At 38.0% G+C, this 24703-nt stretch overlaps 1 protein-coding gene across 4 annotated transcripts in view; it reads left to right on the forward strand.

Annotated features, from left to right (window-relative positions):
• The window catches only part of CSRNP3 (cysteine and serine rich nuclear protein 3), a 198815-nt gene that overhangs the window by 76793 nt on the left and 97319 nt on the right, over window positions 1-24703 (forward strand). The window contains exon 1 of one of the 4 annotated variants that reach the window (XM_084797673.1): window positions 18188-18478. The exons of 2 other annotated variants lie outside the window; for them this stretch is intronic. The gene's annotated coding sequence lies outside the window, so the exon portion shown is untranslated. Of the gene's footprint in view, window positions 1-18187; window positions 18479-20057; window positions 20285-24703 lie in introns of those variants that run through there. One more of the 4 variants, XM_084797672.1, reaches the window with a different exon arrangement.

A 24703-nucleotide genomic window follows, 5' to 3' on the forward strand; every position in this document is an offset into this window, starting at 1 on the left:
TTGCTGTTTCACTCAGTCTGGCACCCAGCAAACAGCTCACAGCTGCCTCAGTGCTCAGCGGTCACTTAGCTGCTCTTCCTCAACATTCTGTCCTCCTCTTCACTCCTTGAGAATGCCTCAATTTTCTGCGCTTACTATTTCATCCTCCTGAAATGCTCCTCACTCCAGACATTCGCTTGACCCACTTCCTCATCTCCTCCAGGGCAGTGTTCAGAGAGCTCTGCCAGGGATCATGCTGTTTCAATTTTGCTGAATGTTTCTTGTGCCTCTGCACTCCATCCCCGATCTCCACGCACCACCTCCAGTCCCCACCCACTTTCTCCTCAACAGTAGACATAAAATAATAGTCAATAGTTTTTAAAGACCTATTTATTTACTTTATTCAGTCTATCTTCTACTTCCACTGGAATACAAATTCCTTGGAAATACACAAAAAATTCTGGGCCATGGGTGTGTGTGTATGTGTGTGTGTGTATGTGTGTGTGTGTGTGTGTGTGTGTGTGTATGTGTGTGTATGTATATATGTGTGTATGTATGTATATATATGTATGTATATATATGTATGTGTATGTATGTGTATTGAATTAATACTTTTAAATAAATGAGTGGAAATTTCCTTTATAGGTATGGAAGCAGATTGCAAAGCATAAGCCCCAAGTCACACATCAATAAGCTGTGCTCCTAGGACACATTATGCCTGGGCTCACTTCTACATACCTTGTTCAGTCTCTTCTTCATGCCAAGGTCCACACATAGTTCACCAAGTCTCTTCACCTTTCGTGCTTGCCAGAAAAGGGTCCAGGATTTAGAGCGTAAGTGACTCAACCTATCTGGCTCACTTGCTGGTGGTGAATTTCTAGTGGTTTTTCAAAGGGGGAAAGGGTGTTTTCCAATTCTATTTGGAACACAATGGAAAGACTCTCTCTGTTTCATAAACTCAAAAGCAGCTTATTAATAGATGCTAGACATGAGTCAGATAAAGGAGAATGCCTTTTCAGGCAATGGGAACAGTGTTGTAGTACCATAGACATATACAGTTGCCTCTTAGTTCTATATCACTAGGGAATAGGTTTTACAATGCTAAGACCAAGACAAGAATTAGAGACAGTATGGCAGAAGGCCATAGAACCATGCTAAATACTTTAAGAAGGTATCTCTTTGGCTTAGATTAGATTGCTTATCTCCATGTACTGTTAAGAGGGAGCTTGGGGACTCAACCAGGGTCATGCTCCAGTTAGACAATGAAGACTAGACTAGGGATTCTGTACAAGTGAGAACCATTTGGAGGAAAAGTGATGATGGGCAATAAATAAGCATAGCCAGCGCCAGGGCAGGACAGTACTGAGGATGGCTTCTAGTATCATAGGGTCAGAAAGTAGGGGTGATCATGCTGGACCAGGATAGGTGCCACACACAGGCACCTGATGGGAAGGACTTCAGGCCACTGTTTCAAACACTTATATCAAGATGCCTTAGGAAAACTCAAGTTGGTAAAATAAGTCTGCAAACTTAAAGATCAGTGAAGAGTACTGTCCCTGGGAGAAGCAAGGTCAGACTGGCCAAAGCAACCGAGAACCAAAAGCTGGAAGACAGCTAAGGGGGTGCAATGTGAATCCGGGCAGGAGATGAAAACTAAAGACTAGGTATTGAGAAAGAATAAAAAGTATGCATTCTGGAAGTGCCAATTTTAAAGGGATTGTGATGGATTCACTGTAAAATGGATAGGAAACAGAAAATTACAATTCACAGAAACGTGGGATATGAAAAGTAAAACAGTGGAGCAATGTTGAGATAGGGACATGAAGAGAGCTTCGTTTTCTCTCCCAGATGAGAGGACATGATGTGGAGGCACTGCGATTGTCCCCTGGCTGCTCTCACTGACCTGGATTGCTGAACGCTCAGTCAGATTGCTTAGCTTTTCTCTTCTCACTAATTAGCATCCACTTCTTGGTCAGTGTTCAGAGTCATTGTTAAATGTTACTATACATCTTAGGCTACAAAAGAAAGAAAAGGAAAGGTTGGCCATACGGAAATGTGGCAATCTCTTAAATTAAGGGTCAGCAACTCTGGTGAGTGGCCCAAATGGGCTCACTATGTGCTTTTGTGTGGCCTTTAGACAAAATGAAATGGTTTTATGTTTCAAATGATGTTTAAGACAAAACAGAGAACATTTCATAACAAACGAAATTCAAATTTTATTGTGTATACATGAAGGTTTACTACAAGCTGGTCACATCCATTTGTTTAGATAATTTACATATTTGTACATTTGTTTATACACAGCTACTTGGATATTACCACAGTTAGGTAGTCACAGCAGTTATCATATGTCTTGTAAAAGCCTAAAACAGTCGCTATCTGGCTTATTACAGAAAGAAGTGGGTGACCCCTGATGTCTAAGAAAATCCCTGAATAGAAAAGGAAGAGGTTCTAGAAAGCAGGAGGAGTTGGTATCAGGAGTGTGCAAGGCAAGATTTGCTTTGAATTGCAAGGAAAAGATGTTTCAACCTAGGAAGCCAAGGGAAAGGCTGATAAGAGTGTGCAAGCAGAGGCAGGGTTGTAAGTTCTGAGGGAGGAGGAGAAGGAGGAGCGCCCCTCCCCCACCTCCCACTCAAGTTAAAGTGTTGAACTGTCATTGATCATGTCATTCTAGAGGACAAAACCTGTCCTATTCATCCGTGCCTTTCCACAGCCTTTGGCACACAGGCTTCCTTTTAGCCACTCTCACTAAATATTTAATTGAATCCCAGGTGAAACTCTATTATAAGCACATTCCTAGAAACCTCTGCCCTTAGGGCCTTGCATTTAATTCTCTTACTATCTGGAGCCACATTTATTAAAGTTTGATGTTATGTTTAGAGTTATAAAGAAAACGGAAGCTGGCTTCTAATTTAGATAATTTTAGGTTCTCTAAATGGAGCCAATGTAGTCAGAGAGCTAATAGTCTTATGAAAATTGACCAGTTTTTCAGTGTGAATGGTTTTTATAAGTCATTAAGGGTTTAGGAAACATGTAATATTGAAATATAAGGCGTTAGTGCAGATTCTTTCTAAAATGCACTGACAGTGTAAAAACATTGACACAAGGACAGTTGCAACCTTAAGAGGGGAACAGGAAACCTGGTACAGAGCAAAAGAAGACTCATTTGTTTCCTTTGGGCTGCATAGAATTCATCCTTAAGGTGTGAATTGCAAGGCCCCTGGGGTTGCATTGCTCTCTCACCAAAGCACGAATCACTGCCTTACACTCACACATAAATATACTGTCAGCCTGTGTCTTAAAAGTAGCTATTGAGTTATCTGAACACATCAAGAGTACTCGGAATGACCTGCTTGAGGCTTACCTTGTGTCTTGAAATACAGATTTCCAAAAGACTTTGCATGGCTGTTGAACAATTTCTTCTGCCTCCAGGAAGGATTATGCCTTCAACTTCCCATTTAAAATAAACATTCACAGTAGAAACTCTCTAGGAAAAAAAAATCCATTATTTCATTACATAACAAAAGGGGAAATTCCCACATAAAAAGATGGCATTTGTAGGCTACAAATACACCAATACATGAATATATGTATATTGTATATGTATATATTGTATATGTATATACATATATGTATATACTTATGAGTATATGTATATTATATGAATATATGTATACACATATATTTACCCCAGTTTTCGGAACAACCACAAGTTTGGTTTAGGGAGATAAGCATTATGTATTCTCATGAAAGTGCCAATGGTTTAAGTATTACTCAATCTCTAGTGAATTTGCACATTAATTTCCCACTCAGTTATTTGATGTCCTTCATTCTTTCTAATAAATCTTTGTATTTCCAGGGGAGCAGGCCCTGGGTGACCTATAATGATATTCATCTTGGCATACCTGTCTTCATCATTAATCTGCTTGTAGACATTGATTGCTGAATGGGATCCTCTAAAGTGACTGATGATAGTGCTTTAGTTCCTTGTGGCAGAGGATGTGTCTATGTAGCACATAGGCACGCTAGACATAATAATAACCAGGCTCATTCCTATTCCTTAGCTTATAGTCTACAAATTCCTATGCTTCTTCTACAGAACAGCAACGTCCTTCAGTAGAGATGTGTCAGAGATGGTATGGGAGAAGGGTGGTGAATGGGTGTGGGGAGAGATAATAATTATATATTAAAATTTATATGATCTAATTAAACTAAAAGATATGTAACAAAGAACAAATAGAAAATTGATTCTGCATTAACAGCATCTTCAAGTTGCTTTTTTGCCTAGTGTGGTAAAATTGCTTGTGATAATATTTAAAATGGAAATCTACTTTTAAATACTAAGTCCAAGTCAACGTCTCTAACCAGGTTCTATTACTTTTCTTCAGAATCTCATAAGCTCTCTAATTATTTTACTTGGAAATTTCCCTCAACTCAATGGTACAATGATGGACTTTTCTTCTAAAAAATTCCAAAGTGAGAACATGAATATAGATAGCATATTAAAAAGTTTACTCTTTCAGAAGAAAAAAAAATCACACACTCTTGTCTCTAAAGCCACTTTGACTAGGTCTGCTGCTGGTTTCTATAATGTAGAACTGAGCAGTGATAACTTCCCACTAGCATTCAAGTCTCCTACAGTGTTAGACACACCATGAGCTACTTCTCTGTCCATCCCTCTTCCTGTGCCTTGTCCTATAACACTGCTCTGTTGTGCAACCAAGCTTCACACCATTCTGGAAGCCACTTGGCTCATCCTGAGGGCTTCTGTCTCCTCCCATCCCAGATGGCATCTGCCAAGGTGAGAGAAGGCACAATGCAATTACACAGCCTTTGGGACCCAAAGGAGCTTTGGTCTTTCAAATCGCTGTGACTCTTGGTGAGAAAGAAAGCAATACAGAAATAGGTTCTTCGGAAAGTAGGGTCAAATATCTCTCTATAACTTTGTTAGGTGCTCATATAGTCATATGGTTGACCAGAGTTTTTGTTTTGTTTGTTCTGTTTTGTGCTTATGTACTGGCTAAGCAGTTACTTCCTTAATCATTTGTCTTTACTCTTGCACAAATTAGATTTACTTATTTTATTGCATATGAATATTCTGCATGCATGAATGTACTTGCACCACATGCTTGCCTGATGTCTGTAAAGGTGAGAAAAACGTGTCAGATGCCTTGGAAATGGAGTTGCACGCGGTTGTGCACTGCCATATGGGTGCTGGGAATCAAACCCTGGCCTTCTGCAGTAGCAACAGGTGCTTTTAAGTGCCAGGCCAACCTTCCAGCCCCATTGTTTTTAATCTTCAGGCTGTTTATTTCATGATGAGGTTCCTCTCACTGACGCTTACATTGGAAACACAGTGCTGTTTTCTTTCATTTAGTTGAAGCTGTCATCCAGGTTCACACAGGAAACATGCCTTTACGTACTGTATATTTCTCTCTTAGGAAGGAAATGCTAGTATAAATTCCTTATACTAGTGAGGATTTCTACTTGTCAAGTTCTGTATTTAAAAAAGCTTTAATTGTTTCCTGCAGTAGTTAAAAAGACAGTCCACTCAAATAAAAAGAGTGTTGGTTGCAATAGGGAAGTGGCCACCTGCCTTTCTTCTCTAGTTCAGAAGCTTACAATTGGCCCCTCTGCCCTCCAAGAGAGAAGTAAGTGTTCACACCTCAGGAGAAAGTGTGAATCCATTGAAAGATGGAATATTTTCTTGTTAGGAAGCACAAAATCTGTAAAACACTACATGCAGTGGGACCCGTAGAGGGAGGGTGGTGGGCATCTTTTTTTTAAAAATCCTCTCTAAAAAAAAAAAACTTTTGCGTTTCCAATTCTGTTACCATTTGTGTGTGTGTGTGTGTGTGTGTGCGCGTGTGTGTGTTCTAGATATTCTTTAAAAGAGTTATTTCAAATTTCATTGTCTATTTACTGTATCCAAAATAGACTCTTCATTTATATTTTGCTCTTTTTGAAAATACCCTCAAATCATATTTACTCCTACACATTATTTTCTATGAATTTAATGCCAGTGTTTACAAAATTATGGCAATTCACGCCACAGCAGAATCTATTGTTTAAGAAAAATTTCTCTAGGGCTAGAAGTTTTAAAATATATTCTACAGAACTCTTTGCCCTTTGCTTTCAGAGAAAAGAATTAGCTGCATGAAGAAAAAAAGTTCTATTTTACATTTCTCCTCCGGTCTTGTTTTCTGACCCAGCTTTCGAAGATTCACTTGAGGAGAAAATTCTCCTTGTTAACCAATGTCTCAGTGATATTAAATACCTTGAAACTCCACGGAAATTGATCCTCACTGAATTGACATATCATTCCTCTCAATGTAATAGTTTCTTACAGTTTTATTTAACACATAAATGTAAAGGATGCTTCCATTGACAGAATTCAGCATGTGATTTGAAGGACTTACATATTGGCAGATGTGTTACATATTGGCAGTTGTGTTGGTATAAAATGTATGAGGCTCACTGTTAGAGAAGCCTGAACACCCCTAAGACATGTGCACATCTCCCCTTAGTACCTGGTGACTCCCAAGAGATTGCTGTCAAGCCAGGCATGCCAAGTCACAGGGCCAGCTCAGGGTATTGCAAACAGGCTCTCATTCTTTTGAAAGAGAATAAAGGGGAAAAGGTTGACAGTAAGATTGGTAGTGATGACTGGAAGCTGAGGAAAAAGCCCAAGAAATGTTGTCAGTAGGAAAATTTTTAACAAGGCTCAAGATGTGGCAGAGTGGCTGTAGGAAGGAAAACATCGCAAGACATCTTGTCTGATCCAGTTTTTTTTGTTGTTGTTGTTGGTTTGTTTGTTTTTGAGACAGGGTCTCTCTGTGTAGCCTTGGCTGTCCTGGACTCACCTTTGTAGACCAGGCTGGCCTCGAACTCACAGCGATCTGCCTGCCTCTGCCTCCCAAGTGCTGGGATTAAAGGCGTGCGCCACCAAGTCCGGCAATCTGATCCAGTTCTTATAGCCCTGTTGTTGGGAAGAAACAAGTGTTTGCAACATCACCAGCATTCATTTCATCTCTTTTATTTAGACAAGCTTGGGAAACACAAACAGGAAGTCAATGTTAAACAATTTTGTCCTTGAGCAACCGGAAGTTTTACCAGCAGTCGCCAATATTCTAAAGACATCTGTCTCGATGTTTGTGTGCACGTTCCGTTTGTTTCAAAATAGAAGTTCTTAAGAAATTATTTCGCAGTTTTCAGCATGTCTAATGGACGAGTCTCCACATGGGTTCCAAGACTATGAATACAGGTCCTTGACATAGACACTCTTATTTCTGGCTGTATTTTTTTTAATGCAAATGTATTTGAATAATGTGCAAAAGAAGAATTCAACCGATGAAAGAAAAAAAATCATGGGGAACATGACCAGAAATTGTGAGAAATCAGATGACCAGACATCTTACAGTTACTCCTGTATAGCCCTCTGACATTGAACTTTCAACGTCTCCTATTTATAGCCAGAGACGTACTGAGCAATGCGCATTAAAAAATGTCCCTCATGCTGTTGCCTGGGTAACACTCCCCAACGAGGCTGCAATGATTGGTTCTTTTTCAGTATCCATTAATAACCGTAAGAGAACTCACTGGTCATATGTTCAGGTTCAGAAAGCTGCAGCAGCAGATCTCCCTGGAATAGCAAGAAAGGAAGAGCTGACCGAGGAACCTCTGCCTCCAGGGCAGTCTCTAAACGTAAAGCAGTCTTGGCAGGAAGACACTAATTTTTTTTCCCAATTAGGTGCTTTTACTCAAAGCCTTTTCTTTCTTTCTTTCTTTCTTTTCTTCCTTCCTTCCTCCCTTTCTTTTTCATTTTCTTTTTAAACAGCTGTCAAATTTTAACTGGAATTGCATAATATCCAGCTACAGATTATTCTAAATTCTCAAGCTCCCATTCTCACTTAAACAGGCACCACACTGCTCTAGCTGCCTTGACCATTTCTCCTGACTGTGTGTGTGTGTGTGTGTGTGTGTGTGTGTGTGTGTGTGTGTGTGTGTGTGTGAAAACACAACCTCTCTTTCTTTCCCTCCCCGATAAACTACTTTATCATCAAGTTGGGGCTGCATAGCCATGAGGGGTGCACATTCCTTTGTGTGCCATTTCCAGTCACCCTTTTCATCCCTTGAAACTCTCCGGGGGGAAAAGGGTGGGTACATAAACTGCTTCGCAGTACCTGTGAAGTGAATTTAACAAAAACACCCTGGTGTTCAGTTGCTTGTAGAAAATGTTAAAGAAAAATGTTCATTAATCAAAAGCAATCAAGTCTTCAGTGATCCCGGTGGACAGGGTAGCTGAAGGGTGGAGTGTTCGTGTCAGAGATCAACCCCTTTCATTCCTAAAAGCGGACATAGGCAGCAATTGAAAGTACTTAAAGGTGCATTCTGATTTTTAAATGCTTTTCTTATGAAGATAGTTTTGGTATAACTACAACGCGGTAACAATTCGAGTACTGTTTCATTTTATATTGCACTAGTAACAATAAAACTAGGAAAGTATAGAAAAAGTCCAAGTAGGAAAAAGTCCGAATCATCCATTGCCTCATTCCAAGAGATCACTGTTGTTTTTCTAAAAAAAAAAAAATTACTCTGATTTGATTTTTTCACATAGTTTATGCTTACATATTTAAAACACAGTAATCACTTGGTGTTAATGGAAGAATGACTTTGGGCCCTACCTTTTGTCAGCAGTTCGTGGAATGCTGTAGAACCTTGCATAAAATGGTGTTGCATTTGCACAGTACCAGTGTGCATCCTTTGCCATGCCCTAGATCATTTCTAGATTCCTTATAATACCTAATAAAATATAGTGCTGTGCAAATAGTTTTTAGGGAGTAATTATAAGAAAAAAAATCCGTCCAAGTTCGGTACAAATAAATTTCTTCCTAAATGTTTCTGCATTTGGTAGATTTCTGTACATGTGAACCAGTGGATACAGAGGGCCAATTGTACTGAGACCACAGTGTGCATATTGTTATGTGTTTGTATGTAATTACTAAGTCTTTTGTGTTTTTCTCCAGTTTTTCTTCTGTGTGCATTAGTTGCAATTACATATACTATATTTATGGTAATTTTTGTCATCAATTTTTATTTAATAAACATTTATATTGCCTTTACTCGTGGCTGTAGTTTTAATAGTTGTCTGATATTCTATGGCATGGAGAATATATTTTAAATATAGTTGCATGCTTACAATTTTTAACTAGTATAAATTTGATATAGTCAAATATCTTTGTATTAAAAACTACATTATTCTTGTCCATTAAATCTTGCTATCCCTTGACTTCAAGATGTGTAGACTCTCATAATTGGAATGATAAATATAAGTATAGGTTTCCACAGGTCAAAGGTGTAGCATATAAATATAATATAATACTCACATAATATAGACTGTGAGTGGCCATGAACAGTAGCAATTATAAAGCCTCATATTATCTTACCCCTTTTTATTGCATGTTCTGTAGATAACCACCGAAAGAGGTAAAGATGGCTAATACACAATAGTAGTAGTATCCATTGTGGTCAGCTAAAGTTACCAAGGCTATAATATTCTAATATAACATGATCTCCCAGAAAGTTCCACTTCTGCTTCCAAGTCCTGTATATGTGACTTTGTACTTCCATTTCAATGATTATCTCAAATGCATCCTTAGTTTTGTTTGTTTGTTTGTTTGTTTTTTGAGACAGGGTTTCTTTGTTTTATCTTGGCTGTCCTGGATTCGCTTTGTAGACCAACCTGGCCTTGAACTCGCAGCAATCCTCCTGCCTCTGCTTCCCAAAAGTGCTGGGCTTGAAGGTGTTCTCCACCACACCCAGCTATGAATCCACTTTCTAAGAACTAATATCATTTTGTTTGCATGAGAAAATATTCATTGCATTTATAGCACCTGCTGTCCTAATCATTCCTCTTGAACACTTAGCTTGGTTCCACCACTCAGCCTTGGTGAACAGTGCTGTAACAATAACTGATGACAAGTATTCTGTGATATGTTATGTGGAAACCTTCAGGTAAATATCCAGGGGTGGTAGAGGTGTGTGATACAGTAGATCTATGTTTAGGCTTTAGCGAGACATCAACACTGGGTACCTAAGAAGCTGGTCTAGTTTACATTGCAATTAATAGTATATGAGAGTTCCATCTTGCCAACATCTTACCAGCATTTATTGTTAAAATGAACACATTTTATCAGCTTGTTTATAAGGTTATTGCTTCTCTTCAGCCTCTTATTGGTTGCAAAAAGAAATCTGGCTTAAACACATTTCCTAAATTAAAAAAAAATATATATATTCTTAAATACTAAATTTAAAGTCTAACATTAAGAAACAGATATAGTCCTTATGCATATGATAGCATATCTGTAGCTCTACCAGTCACACCCCAGTATCAGAAGGCTGCATAATTTCTCCACCCCATAAATAAAACTAAGAGCCAAATATGCTTGGATTGTGGTTTCATGTAATGGTGTTCTATGATAAAAATAGACATGAATAATGAATACTAAATAGGAACCTGGCTATATGAACAAGAAAGAAAATGCATGCCTCATACCATGTAGCCTGCTACTAGCTTTAGGATCCATGGAAATAAGCTTATTAATATGTTTGCCTAAAGGAGAAATCTAATTTATATCCCGTATTTATTCAGCATGTATGATTAATATAAAGCATGGAGGTGCGTTTCTTGATCAGGACCATGCTTTTAATCTGCCTAAGGTACTTTTATGTAGTAGTGTCTTATTTAGTCATCACAGTTACATTTAACTGATGACATTTTAGGTTTGAAATGCTGTGGAAAAGGCAACCTTTCTTTGTTCATTCTTGATCTTTATTACTAAGAGAAAGTCTTTTTGAGACAAGGTTTCTTTGTGAAGCTTTGGCTGTCCTGGAATTAGCTGTGTACACCAGGCTGGCCTCGAACTCACAGAGATCTACCTGTCTATACCTCCTGAGTGCTGGGATTGAAGGCGTGTGACACTAACTCCTAGCTGAAACACCATACTCTTAAAAGTTAGCTATGATCGAAGCAGTTGGTATCTGAGTAACAGATGTTGCTTGCAAGCTCCCCATCATGGAAGACCAACATGGTGTCTTCCTCCTCTTAGGATTCTGTTCACTTGCCTGATGCACAGAAACATTTAAGCATAGCATTCGATGGCTCTACATCTAAGCATCTTGGAACTTTAACCTCGGTTAATGGCGCCATCATTCATTTTGTTTCCCAAATCAAAAACTCTGGATGGAGAGAGCTCCTTCATCCCCAGTTTGAGTGTCTGCCAATTTAGTCACTGCCCAAGCTTTTTCTCTACCCCAAGGCTACCACTCTATTCACTCAGAGCTTTAAATCTTTTTTTCCCCCTAAAATAAATAAAGAGTCTCCCAAGATCTCTCTCAAATTCATTCTCTGAAGACTTCCAGAGCTTCTTAAAACAGATGTAATCAAGCCCTCTGTCCCATATCCTGTAAGGTGCAGACTGGTGCTAAGAAGGGTTCCAAGCATCTCCTTTACAAATTCTTGGTCCCACAAACTTTACATCCTTAGACTGGGTTCCTCAGTGTTCCTCACATGTACATCAGCCCTACCCCACAATAATGTCATTTTTTTTCTGCAAAGCCCACCGCGACAGGGTAATATGCCCAGGAGAACCAGACTACATTAAAACTTAATTCAGACTTCCTTGGCCCAAATACTGATTGTGGTACTTATCCAGCCCATGACTCAGTTAGATCATCTCTCAAAAAGAGGTGCTTTGATAAAAACTCCTTCACGTGCTTGTTTCAATGAGTTTTGTTATTATTAAATATAAAACATTTGGGCCAGTGTTTGGTAACTACTCGGTGATTTAGATAATATTGTCCACTCTTGTCTTTATGCTCATATGTATTCTTCAATTATAGAATGCCTTCGTCATCCTGTTACTAACTCTTTGCATCTGTTTCTGTACCTAGATGGAGGACCACTTAGGTCATTCGCTACAGTACTTCTCTCTCTTATCATGTCAGAGTATGAAACTCAGTCCCAAGCACTAATAGTCAGTGACTATAAAACAGACTCTGCCATTGCATTTCTATCTGTCTATATGTTTGCAGCAATGACTCCATATAAATAATGTATCAGGGCTTTACTGTCTGTACCCATTATACATTATGCTTGGCCAAGTGTTTGTGGGTTTGTATGGATGAAAATAAAAGAAAAACAAAAACAAATCAATCTTCTCCTCTCTCTCTCTCTCTCTCTCTCTCTCTCTCTCTCTCTCTCTCTCTCTCTCTCTCTGTGTGTGTTTTGTTTCTTCAGTTTTTCAAGACAGAGTTTCTCTGTGTAGCCTTGGCTGTCCTGGACTCACTTTGTAGACCAGGCTGCCCTCAGACTCACATCGATCCACCTGCTTGTGTTTCCCAAGTGCTGGGATTAAAAGTGTGTGCCACCACTGCCCAGCTTCGCTATCTTAATCTTGACTCTAAAGTGGTTTTGTGGCCTCTTTAGCTATGCTATAACCTTATTGACATAAAATCCATCTGCTCTATTCTATTGTTCCTTTTATTTTCCTTTAACTGCTCAGTTCGTGGTTGATCTTAGGTTGTCTCATTTAACTCCCCATCTTATTTTGTCCCAAGTTACCTATCTAACTCAGCATTAAGAAGGGAGTACTCTAACCATTGCTGACGGTCACTACGACATAAGTGCGTCCTTTGTGTTCCTTGGGAGGCTTGCTTCATTTGGTCTTTTCTCTGAACAAATGTTGTATTCTAATGCCTTGGTGGGAGTAGAAGGAAGGGTGGGAGGAAATCTGGACGCTTCCTTCTTTGGGTCCCTTTGCATAAGGATTTCTTTGCAGCCAAGTTCAGATGATTTATGTTCGTGTTGTAGCTGCTGTAGTAATAGTTATAGAGCAACTCCAGCCATTTAACCTGTGTCTTTCAGAGTGCCCTTTCACTGGCTGCTAAGTTTAACATCTGCTGCCTTCACAGTCTAATGTCCAAATAGACTGAAAAACCACAAGGATAAAACTCTTGTTTCTTTGTGTATTTCTGTACTTAAGTTAAGCTTTACTTGTCGTTATCAAAATCACATTTTTCTTTTTTTTTTTTGTCCAACCAGAACATATTCTTTCCCCCTCCATTAGCCCCTCCTGCGATGCTGAAATCAGAAATAAGAGACTGATGTAAATACCTTCCTATGTGCCCTTTAGTCAAAGAAAGTTGTTTTACAGCTGCTTTCAGGCTCCCGAACACGTTAATCATATCTGATAGTAAGCATTTTCACACTATTTGAAAGTTGAAACTCTGAGGGCAGCACAAATCAGAATACGTGCGAAAGTACTTAACATAATAAAGCTAGCTTAATTAATGTTCTCTAGTCTGGATAGGACCTGTAGCTGAGGCACTGGACTATTAGCTTTTTAGCCACAAATGAGATCAGAGGCCAGTTTATCTCACCACGTTTAAGTATTCCATCTTGCTGTCTCCTCCACCCCTTTCTCCACCTGTCTCGGTCATCCTCCTCACTTCCAGCTCAGTGCTTGTAGCCACATATTCTAACACTTAGGGCGTGGGACTTCACGCTTCGCTGAGCTAGTCAATAGCAAAATTATCTATTTTACTTATCATATCAGCCCCGCCTCGCATCCTTTGATGACCTCATAGCTTCACATCTACACCAGAAATAGTCTCCTCAAGCTTCATGCAAAGGGGGGCACCACGTATTCCCCCTTTTTTCAACACTATATGTATATATATTATTTATTTGTTCACTTTACACCCCAGTCACAACCTCCTTTTCTCCCAGTCCCACCCTCTCTCCCCCCTTCCCCTCATCCGCTGTTGGAGCCCCCCTACCCAGCCAGCCCAGATCATCAAGTTGCATCAGGACTGAGTTCGTCCTCTTCCCCTGTGGCCTGGCAAGGCAGCCCCGTCAGGTAGAAGTGATCAAAAATCAAGCAACAAAGTCCATGTCAGACGCAGCCCTCATTCCCCTTACTAGGGGAACCACATGAAGCCTGAGCTGCCCACTGGCTATACCTATGTACAGGACTTAGGTCCAGTCCGTGCATGGTCCTTGGTTGGTGCTTCAGACTCCATAGTACCCTCTGGGCCCTGGTTAGTTGGCTGTGTTGGTCTTCTTGTGGAGCTCTTGCCACCTCTAGGTCTTTTTATTCCTCCCCCCCCCCCAACTCTTCTGCTAGACTCCGTATGCTTTGTCCAATATTTGGCTCTACTTCTCAGCACCTGTTTCTAACCGCTGCTGGGTGGAGCCTACATCTCAAATGTCCTCTTACTCTAGTTTGTTAAGATTTTCCCTGTCTCTGTATATACTCTAAGGTGACATTTACAGAGTATTTCCTTTTCTCCTTTAGTGCCTATGGGTGACTTGTCCAGTCTTGGGTAGCCAATCCCCTTACATAGTGTCTCAGGGCACTTGGATTTCTTAGGGTCTATCCCTACAATGTTCAGAATAGCACCTTTGCAGAGTACTGGGCAAGACTTTCGTAAAGGCAGCCACAAGGGAAGGTGAATGAGTTAGGCTGCACGTTTTGACTAAAGAATAATGAAGAATTTGCAACCATCATGAACATACATAATTTTATTATGAAATATTTGCTTTCTCTTTTAGATTATGACACACAAAAAAGGAAAAGACAATTTCAACATAAAGAAACCATATAGATTTTACATAAAGTGACTGTTGGATTGATAAGATTTTAAAATTAAATCAATGTCCCCTTTCCCCCACCTTTCAATGATATTTTCTGCAGCAGTTTTCTTTTCTTTCTTTCTCGTTTTTTTTCAAACTTCAAGCTTTAATAGAAAAATATGGAACGCTTCATGAATTTGCGTGTCATCCTTGTGCAGGGGCCATGCTAATCTTCTCTGTATCGTTCCAATTTTAATATATGCGCTGCCGAAGCAAGTACTCTCTTTTCTGAGACAGAGTTTCTCTGTGTAATAGCCCTGGCTATCCCCAACTCACTTTGTAGGCCAGGCTGCCCTCAAACTCACAGTGAACTGCCTGTCCTGCCTCCGGGAGTGCTGGGATTACAGGGGTGAGCCATCTCGAGGATTAAGGGTTAATTTACTTTTTTTTTTTTTTAAGGTGTAGAGACACTGATCTTCTTGAGAATACTAACTATTTTACTTTCATATTCCTAGCAACTGTCTCAGAGCTTGAGGCATGGCAATATCCCAATAAATGGCTGTTGAATTGGACTGATTTATTCCTGGACTTTTTAAGCTAACCAGGCAAATTTACTGGCTTCCCAGAACAGGCTGGGAGGAGATGAAGGGCAGCCTTATCAATAATGAACTCCACAGGAAATGCTGAGGTAAAGGCCAAATAGTAGAACCTCAAAACACAGACACTTGGGAAAGTATCTTCCTGTTTAGTGCCCGTGTTACTTGGGGAGCCGGAGAGCAAATGTCTTAGATTCTGTTTGATACTCTTTGTCTATTTTGAAGGGAAAGGGATAAAGCAAAATGATTCTATGATGTCAATTTGCCTTCAAACGAAAGCTAAGCTAATAATCAATAGTAAAAGCTGAACTATCTTTCCCAGTTTACAACTTTTAATATCATAAGTTAAAACACCTCTTTAATCTTGGATGCAGTGTACTGTGTTAAGCTGTGATCTCATGTTTCTCTGTCAAATTTAAATCTGGAAAACTCTTGGCTGATGAAAGTGTTACGTAAGCAGAAGCATCCTTGTTTACTGTGCAGTGTGAGCACTACTGCTGTAGTGCTCTTGCTATGTTGCATACAGAGAATTCCAGAATCTTGATTGGAATGATGTGCCTCTTTTGTAATTTGTTTTAACCATGAGGCAAGTTACTGAGATTTTGAAACTACTTCTCAGATGTCTTCTATTTTTTTATGCATTAGATAAAGATGACCTTTTCCCACAAAAGTCCTATTTGTCTTTGATATAAAAATAATTTATTAAAATAATTATAGGCAGTTATAATTTTATAACCTGTTTCTTATTATTAATAGTAATTGCCAATTCTTGGTAAGATCCAATGTACAGAGTTGAAATGTAGAAGTGTTACTATATATTCTATGACTTGCTCATCAAAAAGGTGTTTGCTTCCCATTTACAGTCTTGGAAATCAGGGTAGCTCCTGCTACAGTAACTTACCAAAGTCATTAACGATGGAGTATTACTATCTCATGATCCATTCTTCCTCTTTCAAGATCTCTCCGGCCCTGACATCTACTTTTAACTTTCTCTTTTCCACATAAATGGATTTTTCATGTTTTTACATTTAAAAGACTGTGTTGACAGTCTTCCTATCTGAGATCCCTCATTTTTCTAGAGATTTGTTTCTAGCTATTTTTATTTTATTGATTTCACTGATGTTTAGTTTTCATATTAAATTATTTCTTTTCATACCTATACACAATATTCACACATATATGGATTTTTTTCTCCTCCCTACCACTGTCTGAACCCCAGAAGCACCAGAGGAACCCTGAAGTAACTCGAGTTTTTACAGGTTCTGTCATTCTACTTGGCGACCATTTTTATCTCAGTGGTATGAAGTGATGCAGGAATAGAAAAAAAATAGCTACCTTTTGTTTATTTCCTTGTAGATTAGCCTGTTGACATCATCAAAGGGATTCATTAAAACATAGCCACCTTTAAGAAGACAGACATTCATCATAGGACAGGAACTTTTTGTTTGCATTTTTATTTATGGCCCAAGGTTCTGTGTCTTTATATTAGCTTTATGTTAGTAGAAGGGAAGATGAGCGTTGCTATTCTGGAGCAAATACTTAAAAAATGGTGGCACAGAAAGTATATATCAGTGTTTCCTTCATGCTAAGAAAAACCTACAATGTAAGTCATGAACCATTTCAGATCAATACTAACCCTTCAAATAATATTTTAAAATGTTAAAACCATTTTATTTATGTACTTATTTTTAATCACACTGACTTAAATCTGCATTTTAAAATATCTAGCTGACAAAATGTTTATACTGTCATGTTTTTCTTTTAGAAAATATGTTTATTTATTGAAGTTGATGTGGGTATGTGTATATTGATAAATATATGAATGTATGTATCTGTATCTTTTCAAGATTAAGTACTGACATTTTTATAAGGGTCATTATAATGCACTGTATATCCATATAGTGGTTCAGAAAATTTATTTTTCTGATCATTTTATGATGCTTTTGGCTTTTCCTTCTGTGATCTTTCTTGAATTTTCATGTATTTGCCATAAGATAATCACTGAAATTTGTGAGAGAAAAGCTTTTAAATATCTATCAACAAAATACTACACAAAATAATAAGGACTTTTCAATCAAATCCCATTAGCTATGAAGGTGTGTGCTCATTTGTTTCTTTGAAGATCCATAATTGGTTTTCAAGTTTTGAGAATTTAGTTTTGGAAAGCAAGTGTGACACATACACAGTATTCATACATTAAAATAGTATCAAAGCAGCAAAGGCTCCTGTAAATGTTGAGCAATCATCTCTAGAAGTCCTTGTTAGCACTAAAATCAGATAAGGTCAACCATATGCTCTATTGAGGTAAACTGTCTGAAATAAGTTCCTGTGATTTTAAGAATTAGTACGAACCATCTGTTCTTTAACTTGAGGTCTTCATTGTTCATTGTTGTCAGCTGTTCTAGGAGTGTGCCATCTTTTGAGAAGATAAATTAATCACCTACCTCATTTATATACTCCATTAAAAGAGTCTAGTGCTCTCATCTTCTTTATCAAAAAGAATTGGTGTCTCTATTTTTATTCACATGTAGTATCTTTTAGTGATGGGGATTTTACTGGAAGAAAATTTGAGGAAATCAGCATCTGGCCTTCTAGTGGGCATTGAGGGAACCAAGAAAAGAAATAGCTGCAATTAAAAGGTTAAAATGTACTGCCAGTTGGTTCATTAGAAAAGGGCTCGTGAATAATATTTATACAACAGTACTTTCAGAAACATAAGGTAGGAAATGGCTTGAGCAAGTCTTCTTTCCATAAACTCTTACTCAACCTCTGATTAAAATAAAAATCTACCCCTCCCCACGCCTTTTTAATGGCTGTTGAAATATTTTCAATAATAATAAAATCTGGTGTGAGGGATTTCCCCAAATTGTGCTACATTAATGTCTTAGGGCAGTTCCCTAATCTGTTATTTCTTCCTCCTCGTAGAGTCAGCTGATAAAAATATCCATAGACAGAGTGAAGTCAGTGGCACGCCTGGCTTTCTCAGACAGCACGCCATGTGATCACATATAGGCGGCCTCACTGAGGCTGATGCCGTTCAGCAAGCAGTGGGTAATGAGTCTTTGTGCGAGTGAGGCTCTTGTCTCGGAACAATAAAGCATATGGTACCAGCAATAAAACACGGGGCTGGGAAATGTAAGAAGATTCCACTGAACCAGGAAGAACGATGCCTTCCGTGATGCTGACACGTACTATAAAATGATAATCAATTTATTTTGGATTCTAATGAATAAAGAGTACCAGGACTCGACTACAGCTATTTGAACAGGTCGGTGATTTTTATAAATAACCCCCCAACACTTCCTCGTATTTGATTGCATTTAAATTAGGTTGGGCTAATGTGTGTTTTTTGCCTTAAACAAAAACTTTGCAAGATATTTGTAATGTGTAATAGGAAGGATGCATTTGAGTTGACCCAGCAAGATTAAATTTTTGATGTAGTCAAATATCACAGAAACGCTGGTATTATTAAATTAAACTGAAAAGTTGTTTATTCTATTTTAAAATGGATACACAAGAAAATTTTCATTTATAATTTCTAATATTTTGCATATGCAGAAATATATAAGCAGAATGACTTATATAAAGCTGGTATAAAAAAGGCTTCACTTTTTCATATTAGAAACTCTGTATTGCCTTAGTTTGAGAAGATGATTCATTCAGAATTCGCTGGTGTTTTTCAGTATACTGCAAGGGTATTTATTTATGTGAAATGTTTATTTTTTTAAAAAAAATTTAGAAGAAAAAAATTTTAAATGTTATTTAAAGAAATATTTATATTTTAGTAATATGCCCATACTAATATCTATTTGCTTTTTATATTCCATATTATATTTCTTTCCAGAAATGGACAAGACTCATAAAACCTTTATATAATAGATGTTAGTTATAAACATACACAGAAAAACAAATTAACATAATTTTAAAAACATGACTGGAGGAATCATATGATGATCAGTATTTTTACCGGTTTAATATTTTTTTTAAATGGGACATATGTCTGTGGATGTTTATAAAAATATCTACACACATAATACTTATCAGAAAATAAGTAGCTCGGGTTTATGAGTAATAGAGAAGTTTATATTTCAAATAGACAGATCGCTGTGCTAGGAGATCAAGACCAGGAGTAACTCTAAACAAATAATAAGCTCACCACTCAAAACCACTGGGAAAGAAAGACACGCATTGCTGTGAGGTGACTCTTCGAATTTAAATAGGCAGTCTAACTTTGCGCTACGTTTTTTTTTTTTTACTGCTCTATCATTTAAAGGAATCCTGGGACCTGCATTCTCTATAATTAATTTTTGGGTACCATTTAGGATGATGATCTCCAAGGCACTTGGGCACATTTACCGTTTTTCAGAATTACTAAAATGACTGCATCTATGTGTACAGTGCCTAATGTAAATTGATGTCTGTAAGATGTTTGTTTAAACCACCACAACAAAAACACCCCATACGTCTGATTATGCGTGCGATACATATTCCACTTTTAAAAAAAGCTATGTCTCCAAAACAAGAGAAGTTAATGACAATTTAAAATTGGCCTTCCACGCGTATTTAAATGAAGTATTTGAGTATTTGGGTTTCCTTGGTTACCAGAGTCGCTGCAGACAGCTTCTTATGGTGGGAAGACGATAAACAAGCTGCATAAAACTGGAACAACCGCTAAAATCGTTTATCCATTAGTGGACGTGGGGGGGTGTGTGAGGTTGACAGCCTGGTGAAGCATGCCCACTCCCCACTGCGGGTCGGGGTGCTCCAGGATGCAGGTACCTTGGCGGACCCGCAGCTCCACAATTCCTTACCCAGCATTCCGCTCTGGCTGCTGGAGCATTGCCTGCGCCTTATGCAAATGAGAGCAGCACAGGCTTTGACTGCAGAAGAGGAGGGGGCAGAAGGGAGTTCAAAGGTCACGGGGCTGGCTGAAAGCTGGATCAGTTGCCTGGAGAGAGAGAAAAAAAAAATGTACCCTGGTCTTCTGAAGCCGTGTTTTGCAGCAGTTAAAGGAACTGTGCTTTATTTCTGAAGATTTTACAGCGTGTGCCGTAGTCATTTAAAGTGCATGCAGGTACGATGGCATTTTGTGATGCGCCTGATTTTATTTCTGTTTAAAGACACTGATGGGGATTGGTTATTTAAATTTCACTGTGGCAACTGGCAGGATGTTGCTGGTTTTCCAGCACCTCTTAGCTGTTTTCCTCTTCTTATTATTTTTCTTTTCCCCTAGTGTCTTTTTGTTATTGTTGTTGTTGTTTGATGTACTATTTCATGATAGAAACAGTTGGGTTGGAGCTGCTAAACAATTCTGCCCTTTGGGTATGTGTTGATTTTGGAGAGCTATCTGGTTGGAATATCTAGATAAATATTAACACTTAAAACTTTCAGTGGATTAAAAAAAAAACATTTTTAAAGAAGAACTGAGTTTCAGCCCAAGACTTTTGTTAGATATGTGGAATTAAAAAATGGAGTTCTTTTGTTCATAGCCACAAAACACCATGGGATAATTTTAAGAAGTTGTGTTTCTTTTTAAAGACAGGATTCGGTTTTGAGAATTTTCGCTCTTGGTTGCATTGCTAAAATATTACTAGAGAAGTGGTTACTTATTTTTGCTTTGAATTTCTTTGACTCCTTTGGTTTTTCTAATTGCTATTGAATATCTTTGGACTTTTCAGACAATCTTACTTAAATTTACCACATTCAACTTCCTCTGGCCTTTCTTTCAGTTAAGTCGGGATCCTGAAGGGATCCTCATAAACGGCATACCAGGATGCAGCTCTCTCCCACAACCTTGTCCACTGATGTCACACTTTTGTAGATGTGTGATTACATCATAGTAAATCTGTCCCGCACCAAACAAGTGTGTACTCACACTTATTGTTCACTGCTTTTTAATTTTCACACCTTATTTTAAGTAAACTTAAAACAGCACAATGCAATTGTTTACCCACATCATTAAAAAAAATATATATATATAATATATAAATGTATCAGTTCAGCATTTGCAGTGTTGATGAGAGAAATATCTTATTTTTGTTTGCAGTGAATGCATCTGTCTGCATTACAGGGTGTGTGTGTGTGTGTGTGTGTGTGTGTGTGTGTTGGAAATGGTGAAGGTGCAAAATAGGCATTCAGTCATGAAATTACTGCTTTATGCATCTATACTTATGTAAGAAGTTTTAAAGTGAAATTTATATTCATTTATAGAAAATGGAATTTATATTCCTTTCATGTAAGGAACTAGTACATATTTAAAAAGACTTAATTGTTTTTTGTTTTTTGTTTTTTGCATTTACAACAGGGAGTTAATTTCATTATGATTGAAATGGGGTAGTTTGGCAGTCGTGTCTTTCATCTAAAATGAAGAGAGTTTGGAGAGGAGCAGCCCAAAGCAGGAGTGGGTGGACATTTAATCAGTGAAGGACAGTTATTTCAAATATTTATGAAATTCACTTTGTAGTGGCTGTTCATCACCAGATTTTCACTCTTTGTTACTCTTTGGGGGACAGTATGACATTTATCCAGGACACTGAGTTGAGTTTATGAAGCAGATTTCATGTTTCGTGTTTTTAAAAATACAAAAATAACAAGGTTTTCTTTTCCTTCCTTCCTTTCTTTCTTTCTTTCTTTCTTTCTTTCTTTTTTTGAACACTTCTGAATCTATAATGGCTTAAGCTACAGGAAGTATATTTCAAATAAATTACTTCCCTTTTCCATTGATCAGAATATGCTGATATCTGATTTCAACGTTATTTGCAAATATTTATGAAAATTACTAAACATTGCATGTATGCATGTTTATATTCTATGTATTATAGTGTACATTATATGCCTATTACTTGTAACATTGCATATATATTATGTAAACAAGAACCTACTTAATTCATAATTTTAAAAAATTCTTTCTGTTAATTTATAAAGTGCCAGTAGTTTGTGCCTACTCGTCCCATGTGTGTTCTAGGCAGAAAAAAAAAAAGTAAATGAGTTTAATACTAATATAGGCAGTGCAATACTTTCACTTTGTGTATGTAGCAGCTATCCAGGAGCCCATGAAGAGTCTTGGAGAAAACGTGATAATAGATATATGTGGAATAAAGAGAATTGCTGTGCTTCTGTGAGCCACAAGAGAGCTATTTATGTCCGGAAGCTAATTTATGGCTTTGAATATCCTGGGTAATTTATGTTTCGATGCAAATTCACTCCAAACTTTGAAGTCTTTTTTTTTGCATTGGCTTAATCCATCCTGCTTCCATGCAGATCCCAACAGCTTGGATGTAGTATGCTCATGTTCTGGGGGTTCTAAATGTCTATAGAAAAGTGTATTTATGTAAATATCATTCAAATTAAACTTGAGAAGCAGAAGAGTAAATACAGCCAGCCGTCTAAACACCAACTCGTGGGGCAGGTAGGTAGTGTGTGTAAGAAACACTGTCATATCTGACTTTAAAAAGATCTTCAAGGATTTTTTTTTTCAAAACCAGATTTCCTACTTTCTGATTCCAAGCTTGTCTTTGTCACCATTGGAAAACAGAGGCCAAAGTGTACTCTTGAAAATGGTCTTAGGGCAAACATGTGCTCAGTCTAGGAGCGCGGCACAGAGCCTAAGCTTTGCTATCAGTTCAACCTTGAGTGTGCTGGCTTTCAGGGTTATTATCTCTGCATTTGCCCGTCCCCCAGTTTTCTGAGGCCTATGAAACAGGAAGACCGAAGTGACACTTAACACCAACAGGGAAATGTGCAAAATTGTTACTGAGTATTCAAAGCAACCACATAATTTTAACATGGCAATTCTTAAGAAGCAATCAAAACAGGAGATTGCCTTTTGATGGCCTCTTCTAGAATTTAAATAAAATGGAATCTTTTGCTGTTGTTGTTGTTATTGAAAACTATAAGCTCAATGCAATTATAAAGAGATTTTAAGTGTCTTATTAGGACTATAACAATGGTATAGTGTTATCATATGCAGATCGAAATGAGCAGAGCATAAAACTGTTTTCCAAATAGCAGAGGTTTGTAACTCTTAGGGTTAGGTTTGTTTTTTTGTTTGTTTGTTTGTTTTGTTTCTGTTGTTTGTTTGTTTGTTGTTTTTAATGCTAAGAGCTTTCATGGAAACAAACATAGTACACATCATTCTGCCTTGTTGAGCAAAGTGGAAATCAGTATCAATTTTTCCTCCTGATATTGGAGCCATTGATTCACCTTTTCTATTTATTTATTTGGCTAGTGGGAAACATAACACTGTAGCTTGGCTCTCCAGCATCAAGTAGGCTCTTAGTAGAACATGTTGGTTATAGATATATGTTTTATACTTTTAAGGATTTTATTGTCCCTTTATTTGTTTACATTTTATTTTAAACAATAATTACTACAAAAGACAACTGTTCAGAAATGAAATTTGTAATTTTTGTGTTGACTTTCTTTATAATTTTTCATCAAGTTCTCAGTTCCGGAGACTTTGCTGAGCAAAGAAATGAAATTAACATGCTACCATATTCACATGTTCCATGTACTGCTCTACACACACACACATACACACACACACACACACACACACACACACACAGGAGTATTTCCACATGTACACACACAGAGGAGTGTGCTAACATGCACATACACATGAACACACACAGAGGAGTGTGTTCATATGCATATGTATACACATACACACGGGAATGTGCCCACATCCAAACATACATGCACACACACATAGGAGTGTGCCCCCCCACATAGGAACACACACATAGGAGTGTGCCCACATGCGTACACACACATAGGAATGTGCCCACATGCACCCATACATGTGCACACACAGGAGTGTGCCCACATGCACACACAAACATACACACAGAGGACTGTGCCCACACGCATACACATGCACACACACACATGGGAGTGTGCCAACATGTGCACACACACACAGAGGAGTATACCCACATGCACATGCATGCACAAACACATAGTATAATAGGGACAAGAGAATAGAGAATAAACAAATTTCTACTTATGCTGTCCTCAGGGTACTCACTTGAATTTCAAATAAATAGGAAATGACTCTTGTTACAAGCAGTCTCTCCTATTGGAGTATTGACAATAAGCTGACAGAGCTTTATATTTAATGGGGAAATGAGTACTCTTAACTACATAATAAAGGCATAGAGACACCCTTAGTGTCATTAACTAATTATTAAAGGCAGATAGGCCTCTTGTACGAGGTTAAGGAGCTGTATTCTCCTAGCCCGGTGGCCTGGTCACAGACTACTCACCGATGGGATGGAGGAGGTTACTTTGCCTCCATGCAAGCTTAGGATCAATTCATGCATTGAACGGTCCTTGCACACCATCAAGGCTTGCATTGTACCCAGTCCCAAGGAGAGTGTGACAGCACAGCATTAGCCAGTGAATTGGAAAACATATTACAAGTAAAGCAGAATATGGGTTTATGGGAGTTAATACTATTTTTGTAGAAGGGTAAATATACTCTGAAGAACTG

Source organism: Acomys minous (assembly GCF_964271855.1).
Source record: "Acomys minous genome assembly, chromosome: 10".
In the NCBI taxonomy this organism is placed as follows: domain Eukaryota; kingdom Metazoa; phylum Chordata; class Mammalia; order Rodentia; family Muridae; genus Acomys; species Acomys minous.